The sequence below is a fragment of the Eurosta solidaginis genome, chromosome 3 (assembly GCF_040869045.1).
Source record: "Eurosta solidaginis isolate ZX-2024a chromosome 3, ASM4086904v1, whole genome shotgun sequence".
NCBI lineage: Eukaryota > Metazoa > Arthropoda > Insecta > Diptera > Tephritidae > Eurosta > Eurosta solidaginis.
This window is the reverse complement of record NC_090321.1, coordinates 81,551,427-81,565,407: the sequence shown is the minus strand read 5'-3', so window position 1 is coordinate 81,565,407 and position 13,981 is coordinate 81,551,427. Positions and strand designations below refer to the sequence as shown.

The 13,981-nt window shown below is 36.9% G+C and overlaps 1 protein-coding gene across 7 annotated transcripts in view; it reads right to left on the bottom strand.

The window, feature by feature from the left end:
- LOC137244071 (cartilage oligomeric matrix protein-like) overlaps positions 1 to 13,981 on the bottom strand; it is a 121,464-nt gene that overhangs the window by 90,167 nt on the left and 17,316 nt on the right. For 4 of the 7 annotated variants that reach the window (XM_067772580.1, XM_067772582.1, XM_067772579.1 and 1 more), the window contains exon 1: positions 11,028 to 11,314. The exons of 2 other annotated variants lie outside the window; for them this stretch is intronic. The gene's annotated coding sequence lies outside the window, so the exon portion shown is untranslated. Of the gene's footprint in view, positions 1 to 11,027; positions 11,315 to 13,981 lie in introns of those variants that run through there. One more of the 7 variants, XM_067772585.1, reaches the window with a different exon arrangement.

The following is a 13,981-nucleotide window of genomic DNA, read 5'->3' as shown; positions in this document are numbered from 1 at the left end:
TTCAACACCTTTCTTTCCTCTTAAAGTAAAGTGCTGATTATATTCTTTCAATTAGGTAGAAAAGGCTTGTTTTAAAAAAGCTGTCAAAAAATTGATGATTTAAGACTCAAGTGATTAATAAGAAAAATAGATACATTAACTCATCATGGTTTAATGGAGCTGATTAAAATATCAAATTATAGAAAGCCTTTATTCTTTTATATAAGATCTATCGAACAGTCTTAGCTTTGTCCCATCCGTGCCAAAAAAAGGCCAAAAGTTGTTATTCTAAATTTTGAAAGTCATTCTTCTTTTATATTTGTTATACAATATTAGAAACTCGTTTTAAATAAGTCCAACAATTCATCTTTGATTTCTTTAAAGTTATTAAGGAATTATTTAACAATAAAATGTCTACCATCCATGTCAAATATCCAGAAACTGTTGTTAGAAATGAGTAGTAGTATATCGAATAATTACATCCAGTAGAAAATTTAGTCAAAGTACAACAACTTAATCTTAATCAAACCCTTAGAGAGAGAAAAAATTTGTTTAGCCCATGACGTGAATCATATTTTAAACCTTTGTAATACTTTATTTACTATTAACAATTTCATTTAACGTTTTTCATTCGAACATGTTCCACCCATGTCGTTTAATTTTACATTATAGCAACAAAATCATTTTAGAAAAAGTTATCTTTTTCTTATACTACTGGATTTCTTAAGTGTTTGTTAATCTAAAAGTATTTAAACAAAACAAGCTGCTTCCATATACTTGCAGTGTTTTTGTAATATATAAGTTACTAATGGATAGCGTCTCTATTTGTCCCACCAGTGATAATTATAGTTTATTATAATTTGCATAAATAATAAGTATTATGAGCTTTTTTATATAACAGTACTATTTCGATGTTAAGTGTCTCAAGTTATTTATCAGTCCCTGAAATCTGGTTTTATCAGAATTATTCAACAAAGATGATATAAAAAACGAAATGTTCCGCCCGTGACGTTGGAGCATCCTCTTGGTAAATATTATCCCAATAAACATTTTAGGTTGAGTTACATTAGTGCAAACTTCTCAAATTTTAAGCGTTCAAGCAGTCGCCTAACTTGAAAATCACATCGTTCTCATCATGGGTCAATTATATGGTTAGCTTAAGTCATCAGCTGATTTCATTTTTTTCATTTCACTGGAATAGAGATTTTATTTACTGACGTGGTGGTGAATTTTTTATACAAATATAGTTTCACATCACTTTAAGTTAAGTAAGTGTGTTTTGCCAAAACACACAAGAATTGCAAAATTGTATGTTTTCTCTATATTCCATTCACCTAACACCAACACGCAGATTTTGACAATCTGAACAAAAGTATGTTGTTGCTATAGTGACGAGCTTCTGAAAGACAGCTCTCAACTTATACGCAAATGCCTTTCTCTAATTGGCCTAAATTGTGATAGGGCAATGCTGAAAAACTTTTCTTTACACTCAGAGAAAAAATCGTTCTAAAACGAACGAAACAAGTTCAGAATTAAGAAAATTCGTTGACAAAAGTCTGTTAAGTACTTTTTTTCTTAACTCGTGAACGATGGGCTTGTTTTAGGAACAGTTTTTCCAAGCACACCGTTCGTATTTTATGACCAGTTTGGTATTGATGTGTGAACATTCTGTGCTCATTTCAAACAATACTTGATTTAAGGGGTTTCGTTCTCACGCTTCGAGAATGATTTGTGGTCGATTTAACATTTTTCGGTCTCAATTCAAGAACGGTTTTTGCTTGATCATTGGTGGGAGTGGGAAGGTACCATTTATTTATTTTTTTATTAATAAATAATTTTTTTGTCATTAATAAAAAATTTTAATAACAAAAAAATTATTATTAAAATTCCAAAAAGTTTAGAAAAAACGCATAATATGCATTTTTCCATATGTTTCTCTTACTGAGAAATTTTTCTTACTTGATGATGCAATCTGAATATATATTTAAAACATTCCATAACAAGATTGAGAATTACCTGTGCATATGTGAATGGAACTTAAGAAAAATAAGAGTTAAAAAATAGAATATAAAAACATTGTTTTAAAAAACTTAGAGTTTCACGGTGATCGGACTCGTGCCACACGATTGCAACCGCAACATCATAGCCGCTGGGCCACTACAACTATTTCACATATTGTGCCAAATGTTATATTTAACGTTGTAGTACACACGAATTATGCCGTTTCTTTTTTCTTGAACTTAATTTAAGAACATATCTCTTAATTTAAGAACATTGTTCTCATTAATAGACCATTTGTTCATATTTTAAGACCAGCCGTTCTCTTTTCCAGAAAATGGTTGTCAGTTCAAGAACACGGTTGTTGTTTTGAGAACAGGTCGTTCGTTTTTCAAGAACAAAAAAGTAAGAACATGAAAAGCTTGAATTGAGTTCGATGGTGCTGGATTTTAGAATGACGTTTTTCTCTGAGTGTACAAAGCCCTAAATATAAGAATCTGATCCTATCTATTTCTCGCACCCCAAAATGTAAGGGTGGTCCATCTCCGAATATTTTTTACTTCTTTAGAGAAAATTTTTTGTTATTATTTTTTTTTTATGAAACAGCGCTCAAGAATATATGAGCCGTTTATTTTGAAAGTGGCATAAGTCATTTCATGTCGTTTAGGTTCAGTGATAATTTGTTTGTATCTCTCCTCGCCTCCAGTTTGTTAGAGTCCAATATCCAAAAGATGCAATTCTTATTATTATTTTATAATTGTAGGACCATCTATATATGCATTCGTTCAAAAATAACAATGCATTTAAGACCATGAGTTGGAAATGACTTATGCCACTTTCAAAATAAACGGCCCATATATTACTACCCTCTTAGGCTGGGACTGGTACTGGGACACTATCCTTTATCTCTTCATTAACAATTATTTGTGAATATTAAATAATTAAAAAAATTCAGAAGGTTTATTTTTGGATAACAACTTGTTACAATTCCCGTACAAAAAATTTTATTGTTAAACTTTCATAATTTTTTTGTAAAGCATTTATCTTAATTCTTTTGTTATTTTAATAAACCTTGCATTTAACACTACCAATGTAAATTTTTTTTTAAATATTATTAGTTTTGTTGAAATTTTATCGGACTCACCGGAGTCCTATACAAATGCATTTCTGTAGCTCTGCAAGTATGCCACTATACCGAAGGTAATGAACCTGGTAAAATAAACAAATCAGGCCTGTTGCTCTTGAATTTACAGTTATTCAGTGAAATTTAACGCATTATGTTTAATTCAATAGAGTTTTTTTTTTTTTTTTCAAGAGACCAAACTTGTGTAGTTATTTCAACAGAAGAGAAACTATTGGTCTCAAGTTAGCAATATTCTGTACAAATTACAGATATTGTAACCGTAACTCGTTTTTCTGTTAAAAGAGCTGATTTCATTAGTCGTTCCAAAAGCGAACAACTGTCAATATTATGCAAATGCATCAGCTAATTTTAAAGAGAAACCGGCGCTCAATACGTTGTTCTTTTGACTATCGTTCCACAAAAATCTCTGCAATGTCAACAGCCAACAATGCTAAGCGGCTACCGCAATGTGAGTTTTCTTGTGTATTTTTCTTGTGGGTTTGCGTATGTAATTTTCAAGAAAAGGGGTCTCATTCCATACAAAATGAGTCATTCTGCATATCGGCAGGTGACTTAGTTCAAAAGTTAGAGTTTAGGAGTGCAACATGAGGGCAACAATAGTAAACTAAAGACTTTTAAGATGTACCCACCGAAGAGATTAGATATTGGGCATGAGAAGTCGAAGAATTTCTTGCCAAATTGGATATTTTGCCACTGCTAGGACAACTACCCCTGTACCCCTCCTTTTGGAATTTACACATAGATGTATACATAAAAACTTACAAACATTTGAAAAACGAATTTTTGTTTGTAAATGTATAGCACAATAATGCACCAAATATTTTGCTTGACCATAATTTGAGGGCATGTACCTAGAATGTTCTAACAGTTTTGGAAGAAGGTACCGATGCCCTGCTGTTTCATCCTGTTGATGTCCTTTTCGAGGTGAAGGCCGACATCACCGCCATACAGGAAGGCAGAAGGGCGATAGTGCGTTGCGACGTCTGCTACAGTGGCCATATGAACAAACGCGAAATTCGGAGCCAAGATGTTGGGCTATTAGTGGGGAAAAAATCCTCGCACCCAAGTACTTCCGTTTACGGCTTGTGAGCGAGCATCTCGCGGCGATCAGCATTAAAAAGAAGTTTCTAACATTTCGTTTATAAGGACTTGCGCACATATAGACGAAAAAGACAATGACTATAAATAAAAACAAGTAAGGAAGGCTAAGTTCGGGTGTAACCGAACAATGCATACTCAGCTGAGAGCTTTGGAGACAAAATAAGGGAAAATCCCAATGTAGGAAAATGAACCTAGGGTAAACCTGGAATGTGTTTGTGTGACATGCGTATCAAATGGAAGGTATTAAAGAGTATTTTAAAAGGGCGTGGGCCATAGTTCTATAGGTGGACGCCATTGCGAGATATCGCCATAAAGGTGGACCAGGGGTGACTCTGGAATGAGTTTGTACAATATGGGTATCAAATGAAAGGTGTTAATGAGTATTTTAGAAGGGAGTGGGCCTTTGTTATATAGGTGGACGCTTTTCCGAGATATCGCAATAAGGGTGTACCAGGGGTAACTCTAGAATGTATTTTACGATATGGGTATCAAATTAAAGGTATTAATGAGGGTTTTAAGTGAAGGCGTTTTCGAGATATTGACCAAAATGTGGACCAGGGTGACCCAGAACATCATCTGTCAGGTACCGCTAATTTATTTATATATGTCATACCACGAAAGGTATTCCTACCAAGATTCCAAGGGCTTTTGATTTCGCCCTCCAGAACTTTTTCATTCTCTTCTACTTAATATGGTAGGAGTGACACCCATTTTACAAAGTTTTTTCTAAAGTTATATTTTGCGTCAATAAACCAATCCAATTATCATGATTCATCTCTTTTTTCATATTTGGTACAGAATTATGGCATTTTTTTCATTTTTCGTAATTTCGATATAACACATATAGTAATAGGAGTAACGTGCCTACCAAATTTCATCATGATGTCTTCAACGACTGCCACATTACAGCTTGCAAAACTTTTAAATTACCTTCTTTTAAAAGTGGGCGGTGCCACGCCCATAGTCCAAAATTTTTCTAATTTTCTATTTTGCGTCATATGTTCAACGCACCTACCAAGTTTCATCGCTTTATCCGTCTTTGGTAATGAATTATCGCACTTTTTCGGTTTTTCGAAATTTTCGATATCGAAAAAGTGGGCGTGGTTGTAGTCCGATTTCGTTCATTTTAAATAGTGATCTGAGATGGGCGCCCAGGAATCTACGTACCAAATTTCATCAAGATACCTCAAAATTTACTTAAGTTATCGTGTTTACAGACGGACGAACAGACGGGCGGACGGACGGACATGGCTAAATGAATTTCTTTTTTCACCCAGATCATTTTGATATATAGAAATCTATATCTATCTCGATTAGTTTATGCCGTTACGGATTACGAACAAAGTTAATATACTCTGTGAGCTCTGCTCAGCTGAATGAATGTGGCTGAACAATAAACTTATCCCACTCGTAATTTCCAAATAATGCGCTATATAAGATAAGAAATATATGGTGAACAGATGTACCTACCTAAACGATTTTAAGATAAATATAAAAAAATGACCAAAAACCCCCTTATCTGAACGATCGGTTGTATGGGAGATATATGTTATAGTGGTCCGATCCTACCGGATCCGAGAAATGTCTAATATAATACAAAAATACATCCTTGTGCCAAATTTCATTGATATATCTCAAAATTTGAGGGACTAGTTTCTTTCAAACAGACAGACGTACGGACAGACGGACATGGCTATATCAACTCAGTGCATCGCATTGATCAATTCTGTATACTTAATGGGGAGTCTATCTTCTATATTTCTCAACGCTACAAACATCGGACCAAAGTTAATATACCATTTCATGTTCATGAAAGGTATACAAATGTTAGGCGCGATAACCTCCGAAGAGATTTTAGGCCGAGCTTTTCTTCCAATTGGCGTAGGGATCCCCGTGATTTTTCCCACACATTTGCGGGATGGTACCTTCTTATTTTATACCGACTCCGAACGGCACCTGCAAAGCAAATGAGTTTTCACTGAGAGCTTTTCATGGCAGAAATACACTCGGAGTGCTCGCCAAACACTGCCAAGCGGCGACCCCGTTTGGAAAAGTTGTCTTCGAATTGAAAAACCTTGTTTCTAAAATTATGTTGCTTTGCCCGGCGAGGTGAACCCAGGATGTTCGGTGTGGATGGCGGGGCACGCTACCATCACATCACGGCGGCCGCCGAGGACCTTGACTGCTTCTAGGAAAAACTAGAAAAGTCATACGATGACTTCCCCCGCTATGATATTAAGACCATGCTGAGTGACTTTAACGCCAGGGTGGACAAGGAATAGGTGTCTTTTGTCCTGCATTCGGACAATTTTGCCTCCACGTTATGACATCCCACAACGGGTTGAGGATTATTGACCTCGCCGCGGATGGAAATATGGTCATCTGCATTACCAGATTCCATCATAAAAAGATACACCAAGCTACTTGGATATTCCAGTGTCCTGTACGCTATGCCCGATTTTAAGTTCCCTGCAAAGTTAACAAGGCTCTGCCAAATGACGTTGAGCAATACCACCAGCCCCGTAAGGGCTGGGAAAGACCTCTCACTGTTGACGGATATAAATTTGAGACTGTGAAGGATTTTGTCTATTTGGGAACCAGGATTAACGGCAAAAACAATGCCAGTCTAGACATCAAATGAAGAATAACTCTTGCCAAAAAGTTTTACTTTGAACTGTGTAGTCAACTGAAAAGTAAAGTCCACTCGACAAACAAAAACTGTCGTGATGTATGGCTCTGAATCATATCATGGATAGTGTCGAGAGATGAGATGGCTCTTGAAGTGTTCAAGAGAGAATTTCTCCGGGGATTTATGTTCCCTTCCGTCATGCCGACAGCGAATATTGAAGGAGGTATAATGATGAGCTGTATTAGCTTTTCGCAGATATGACGATAGCGCAGCAAATAAAAAAGTCTTGGCTGCCTAGGTCATGTTATGCGATTCGACAATGACGCTCCGACCAAGAAAGTATTTCAGTCGACACCGTAGGTTGGAAGTAAAAGAGTGGAAGCACTGAGTTGGGAGAGGCAGGTGGAGGAAGACCCGACCTCCCTTGGTGCTCCTAATTGGTGTCAGCTACCGCGAAAAAGGGGTAGCTGGCATGACTTGCTATGAAATAGCCAAAATCGCTTAGGCGGCTAAGTGTCAATTAATGTTGAATGATAAAATATTTCGTCTGACGAAATTTAGGTTTGTCCTTAGTTAAGAAAGAAACCTTAATGATTGTTCAATACCGGCCGCAGAATGCTTTGTTATATACAAAAAAAAAACTTCGCTTAGATTTGATGAGATGTGAAGTGGAATGATTTTACCTATCCGGGATTTGAGCTCGCCTCATTCGTTGTGTTAAGCAAATACTCTACCCAATTTAATAAATACTTTCGCAATAATTAAAAATACCTTTTCAGCAAAGTAAAAGTTACTAAATTGCATTTTTGGTAAAAAATACACAAATAAATAAAATTATTTGCTTCTCCATATGTGGCAAACCGATCACAAAGCTGTCACGAATCATCTTATCCCATTTTTCCAGCACATAAATAGGCATGGCCTTTACAGAGATTGATTTAAATTTATTTATCTGACTTCTGACCATAAATGATGATTGTATTATATTTATTTTTATTCTTCAGAGTTGTTTAGTAAAGTACTAAACTGGAATTGTCAACATATTCACATACGGCGGCCACAGTGGTGTGATGGTAGCGTGCTCCGCCTACCATACCGAATGCCCTGGGTTCACACCCCGGGCAAAGCAACATCAAAATTTTAGAAATAAGGGTTTTCAATTAGAAGAAAAGTTTTTCAAGCGATGTCGCCCCTCGGCAGTGTTTGGCAAGCACTCCGAGTGTATTTATGCCATGAAAAGCTCTCAGTGAAAACTCGCAGATGCCGTTTGGAGTCGGCATAAAACAAGTAGGTCCCGTCCCGCCAACTTGTATGATAAATTAAAAAGGAGCACGACGCAAATTGGAAGAGAAGCTCGGCTTAAAATCTCTTCGGAGGTTATCGCGCCTTACATTTATTTATTTGTTATTTTATTTTCACATACATATATTCAAGTTTATCTCGTATTCATAGCTAATAATATTAATACAACTTTAATATGCTTAGTTGAAAGCTGGGTAAGGACTATGTGATTTACACAAGCTTGGCACGATGCTGCCACACCTCCCAAGAGCATTCGTTTACCGTGTTTATCTTTCTTATTTTGTGCTACTCGTTTAGGGTAGACTACCACATTATATGTTCCTAAGTTGGAATGTGTATAGCTAGCGATGAGCTTGAAGCCCCAATTTCTGCAATGAAAACTATTTCAAACGGAGAGATTAAGTGAGACTCTCTCGAGTGTTTTAAATGAACTTTGTGATATTTATTGACGTGAAATCCTCGGCCAGCTACTTTCCCCTGCTGACAGTGGGTGAAAGTTAATTTCACGGTTTCTTTTCTTCCAAAGATCTGGTTTCGTATATTGGTTAGAAGCGTGTTTTGGGTAAGCCTTTGCGCTAACCGTCACTCAGAACTTTCGCGGCTGAAAAGCTGCAGTGATTTTGAATAATGTTGTGGCGAAGATGAGCAATTCCGGGATGTGTAAGCAGGTGAGACAACAAATAACTACACACACATGTACACACCAGCTAAGAGCGTAAACGGTATTACACACACTGACAACAGCGAATATATGAGAGATGTAAATAAGCAACTTATCGATAAGGCTGTTTGCGAAAAGTCCTGACTCTGGAAGAAATTGCCGAACTAGGCAGCTGAAAGAAAGTAAGCAGTCTAGTCTGGGAAAGAGTACATCAGTTTGATTTTAACACCTTATAAGTGAAAAACTCGAAAATTTTGAATTATGAAACTCTACTGCCATTGTAATACTGTAAATGAAGAAAAGTTGTATGCGCAACTTTTGAGTTTATTTATTTAACAGTTCAGAGATTCGCGCGATAACAGAAGTCAAAAGAATAAACGAGAATCCTTAAAATTTGCAACAATAAATCAATGGTTACTTTACGTCCGCCAATTATATCTACTTCTATTTTATCGTGAAAATATCTTTGCAAGCATCTTTGTCAGGTTATGGAGTAATCCTAGATATAAGCATAACGTTAGTCAGTACACTCTAGCAAAATATTTGCAACGTTTTTCTTGGTGAGTTGATATGAGCGAAATCAGACAGAAAATCTTTTAGTGGAAACCAACAAGGGATAAAAACTAATCAATGATATACAAAAGAGAAAGGGCAAAGGAAAAGAAGAAGGTAATATAGAGAAGATCAAACAGGAGAAGTGGAGGAAGAAAAAGAGCAATTTAATAACAATGTCGATAAAGATAATAATAACGCGGAACGGAAAGAAGGGGAAAAGAGTAAAGGAGGGGAGAGAAAACATCAGAAAGGAAATCAAAAGCAAAACTAAACCCGAAGATGGAACCAAATACCCCAGCCGGTTAGGAGGCTTAGAATATACCCGCAGCATGTATACCTGTCGTAAGAGGCGACTAAAATACCAAATTGATTCAAGGGGTTGTGTAGTGCAACCCTTTCAAGTCGCAAAATATAGCTTCTCCAACCCAATTGTCAACCACACCTAGCCGTGGCGAATCCTGTTACTTTAAAATCCGAGGCTCTGCCCAACCCAAGCTCCTTATGGATCTAGGGGGTGGGAGGGCGGTACAGTCTTGAAGGTTTCATGTGGTCATACTAAATCGTTCCCGAGATGGCCGGGCTGGTGCCTTCATGGTACTTGTTACCGGAACGTACCGAATTTGCATTCGGCAAAGGACCATCGACATCGATAATACCCCCCAAGGCCTTCGGGGAGTGTTCTTATCACTTCAACAAGAACAAAAATGGAACCAAATCCCTCGACGTTTTGCAGTTTAGTCGTTAAATAAAATTCTAGTAACAGTGTGGACTCATTCAGACTATGTGCAGTCCTCAAGCTCAATCTAACCTAACAAACATCACTGTCTCTAAAAAAAATGCATCAATCAACGAACAAAAAAACACTTTCCCATGCACTTTACCTATAAATAATTAAAAAACCAGCATGAGTAGTCAATTATAATGTACTTCGCGCATTTGACTTAAATTTGTAGATCATGATATCACTTCCTGTGGCGACATTCACCGTGATTGCACCTTTTTTTACACACAAATAGCAAAACTTATGAACCGCTGATAGTTTGGGCATTTAATAACGTTACCAAATGCATTAAGTCGTATTAATGTCATAAAATGGAATGCACGAAGGAGGCAAGCTGACACCTACATAGATTACAAACACACCAGATAACTTAGACTGGATCATACTAACAATTTTCGTTATTATTTCTATGAATTTATATTAATTGTAACGGGTAGTAAAAAATGTTGTGCGATTGACGTGATATTTAAATGCAATGAGCCACAGTCTATGATAAATTAGAAGAGCGTTTTCCTCTTAGAGCTAAGATCAATGGCAGTGAGCGCATTGATATCACAACGTTATGACCGAAGTGAGATGAATCGAAGCTTTTAGCTTAGTGAAACGGGAAAAGCGAAAAATAATATATTAACTAATTTCATCACACTTTTTTTCTTAACAATTTCTTCTTTTTTCAAATAAAGTGATTTCTGTTAACTCGAATAAAAACTGGTAATCAAATATTTTGTAAGTTTTTTTTTTCAGACACTATTCCACAACTGCACCAAACCGAGAAGTTAAAAAGGCAATAACTTTTACTACACTTTGAATTATTTTCAAGCAAATACGCCACAAAAGGACGCAGCGTTAAACGCGGCGCATTCCACCGCCCACTTACAATTAAACAGAGTGCCGTCTCTAGCAGCACCTTGCAAAACGATCGCCTCAATAATTTTTTATCGTTTATTTATATTAAATTCACCGCGCGATCCGGCGCGTATGTCGTTCGACTTAAGAATGATTAGCACTATCAACGCGATCACTATGAGATGCGGCGCAGCGCGAATGTGCAACTCAGGTCGCTGTCAAACGTCAACAACAACAAATGTTGCTGTTATTAAAGTTGATATTGTTGTTGCTGCTGCCACCAGTTGACAAAAGTGCTTACGGCGAATTTTTATGGCAATTGACGAGCGCGCGCCATGCAGCCGCCACCAAGTGAACGCTTGCATAAAAGACAAATACCAAATTCGTGTTGTGCAAGGCTCAGCGTGGCGTGTGAGTAAAGTGTAGCGCGGCATAAAATGATGGCGCATATGCGCACGCGCGTAGGCAGACGAGTTTTTCCGCAATTCAAATAACTACAGCCAGCCAGCAGTAGCAACAACAAAAGACGTTTCGCACCTCACCCGCGCGCTAGTGCCCAAGAGCGACAGCAATAGTCACGGCCATAGTCGTCAGCTGTTGTTGGTTGTCATTATTTTTGTGATAGCGTTCGGAAAATTCAAGCAGCGCGCACTAACTTCATTTGTTTTGGGCAATATAAGGGGGGATGTATTTTATTTTTTGCTTGTATGATGCGCGCGCTTGTATCGAACTTGTTTGAAGTGTGGCAACGAACAAGTTGACAAGTTGTTGGATCGATTACAATGAGTCCTATGTAGATGCATGAAAATATGTAAACAAGAAACATATGTATACTCGCGTAGTATTTGCTCTACAGTGAGATATATAACGGTCTACAGGTAAAAAAATAGCACAAATAACTAACCAAACACTATCATGTTCTATCTACTCAAGAACAAAGAATATAAAAAAAGAGGGAGCATTATAGTGTGATGCGTATCTGTTTTGTGGAACGGGTACGAAAGTAATTGAGGTCCGCTCCATTTTCACCAACTTGATATGAAAAACTCATAAGCCTGTGTATCTGCGCATTTTTCGTGGTGGTGACACCGTGGCGCCAATAGAAGGCTGGTGCCAACTCAATGCAATGACTCCAAAATAATGTTTGCGTCTGTTCAGTAGTAAAAGTCCGTGCATACTAGGCGACGCGACACATACCGACACGTTCCACAAAATATTCGCGGAATTTTTGCCTAATTGGCCAACTTGGTCGTGTCGTGTCGCCCGACTGTCGCTAAGTGTGCATGGATCCATAAGAATACATGCAAAGAATATTTTGTCGGTACGTGTGGCGTCGCTTAGTGTGCACGGACTTTACGTTGGTCGTATTACTAGCGGTATTGAGTGGAATGATATTTGTGTGTCAGACACGAGTTTGGATGTCAGCGCTACTGATGACATCGAGTTAATGACGGTAGCGGTGGTAATTCGGCCTTTGAACAAAAAAAAAAAAAAAAAAAACTAAATGATAGCCACTTTTCTAACTTCTTTACGGATGATCCTGATGACGCACCGCTGTTAAATCAAGTTTTTGTAGCAGATAAGTTCCGTGAAGGCGTTTTCGAGATATCGACAAAAATGTGGACCAGGGTGACCCAGAACATCATCTGTATTTATATATGTAATACCATGAACAGTATTCCTTCCATAATTCCAAGGGCTTTTGGTTTTGCTCTGCAGAAGTTTTTCATTTTCCTCTACTTAATATGGTAGGTGTCACACCCATTTTACAAAGTTTTTTCTAAAGTTATATTTTGCGTCAAAAAACCAATCCAATCACAATGTTCCATCCCTGTTTTCGTATTGGGTATAGAATTATGGCATTTTTTACATTTTTCGAAATTTTCGATGTCGAAAAAGTGGGCGTGGTCATAGTCGGAATTCGCCCATTTTTAATACTAAGATAAAGTGAGTTCGGATAAGTACGTGAACTAAGTTTAGTAAAGATATATCAATTTTTGCTCAAGTTATCGCGTTATCGGCCGAGCGGAAGGAAAGACGGTAGATTGTGTATAAAAACTGGGCGTGGCTTCAACCGATTTCCCCTATTTTCACTAACATTTATCGACATAGAAGCTATGTCCTTACTAAATTTCACAAGGATTAGTAAATTTTTGTTCGACTTATGGCATTAAAAGTATTCTAAACAAATTAGCCACACCCATTTTGAAATTTTCTTTTATTTTTGTATTTTGTTGCACCATATCATTACTGGGGTTGATTGTCTATATAATTTACTTGTATACTATAAAGATATTAAATTTTTTGTTAAAATTTGAATTTTAAATTTTGTTCATATAGTAATAGGAGTAATGTTCCTGCCAAATTACTGCTTGCAAAACTTTTAAATTACCTTTTTTAAAAATGGGCGGTGCTACGCCAATTGTCCAAAAGTTTACTAATTTTCTATTCTGCGTCATAAGGTCAACCCACCTACCAAGTTTCATCGCTTTATCCGTATTTGGTAATGAGTTACCCCACTTTATCGGTTTTTCGAAATTTTCGATATCGAAAAAATGGGCGTGGTTATAGTCCGATTTCGTTCATTTTAAATAGCGATTTGAGATGAGTGCCCAGTAACTTACATGCCAAATTTCATTAAGATACCTCAAAACTTACTCAAGTTATCGTGTTTACGGATGTACGGACGGACGGACGGACATGGCTAAATTAATTTCTTTTTTCGCCCAGATCATTTTGATATATAGAAGTCTATATCTATCTCGATTAGTTTATGCCATTATGGGGTACCGTTATGCGAACAAAATTAATATACTCTGTGAGCTCTGCTCAGCTGAGTATAAAAATGGTAAAAAATTTGTTTATTGAAGCTATTCGAGGTTAAGTTCATAACCAACATACTGAAACTGGATAAATATGCTGAATTCCAGATTTGAGAAATAATAACACAAAGAATCATTTTAGAACGATATTACAGATCAACAT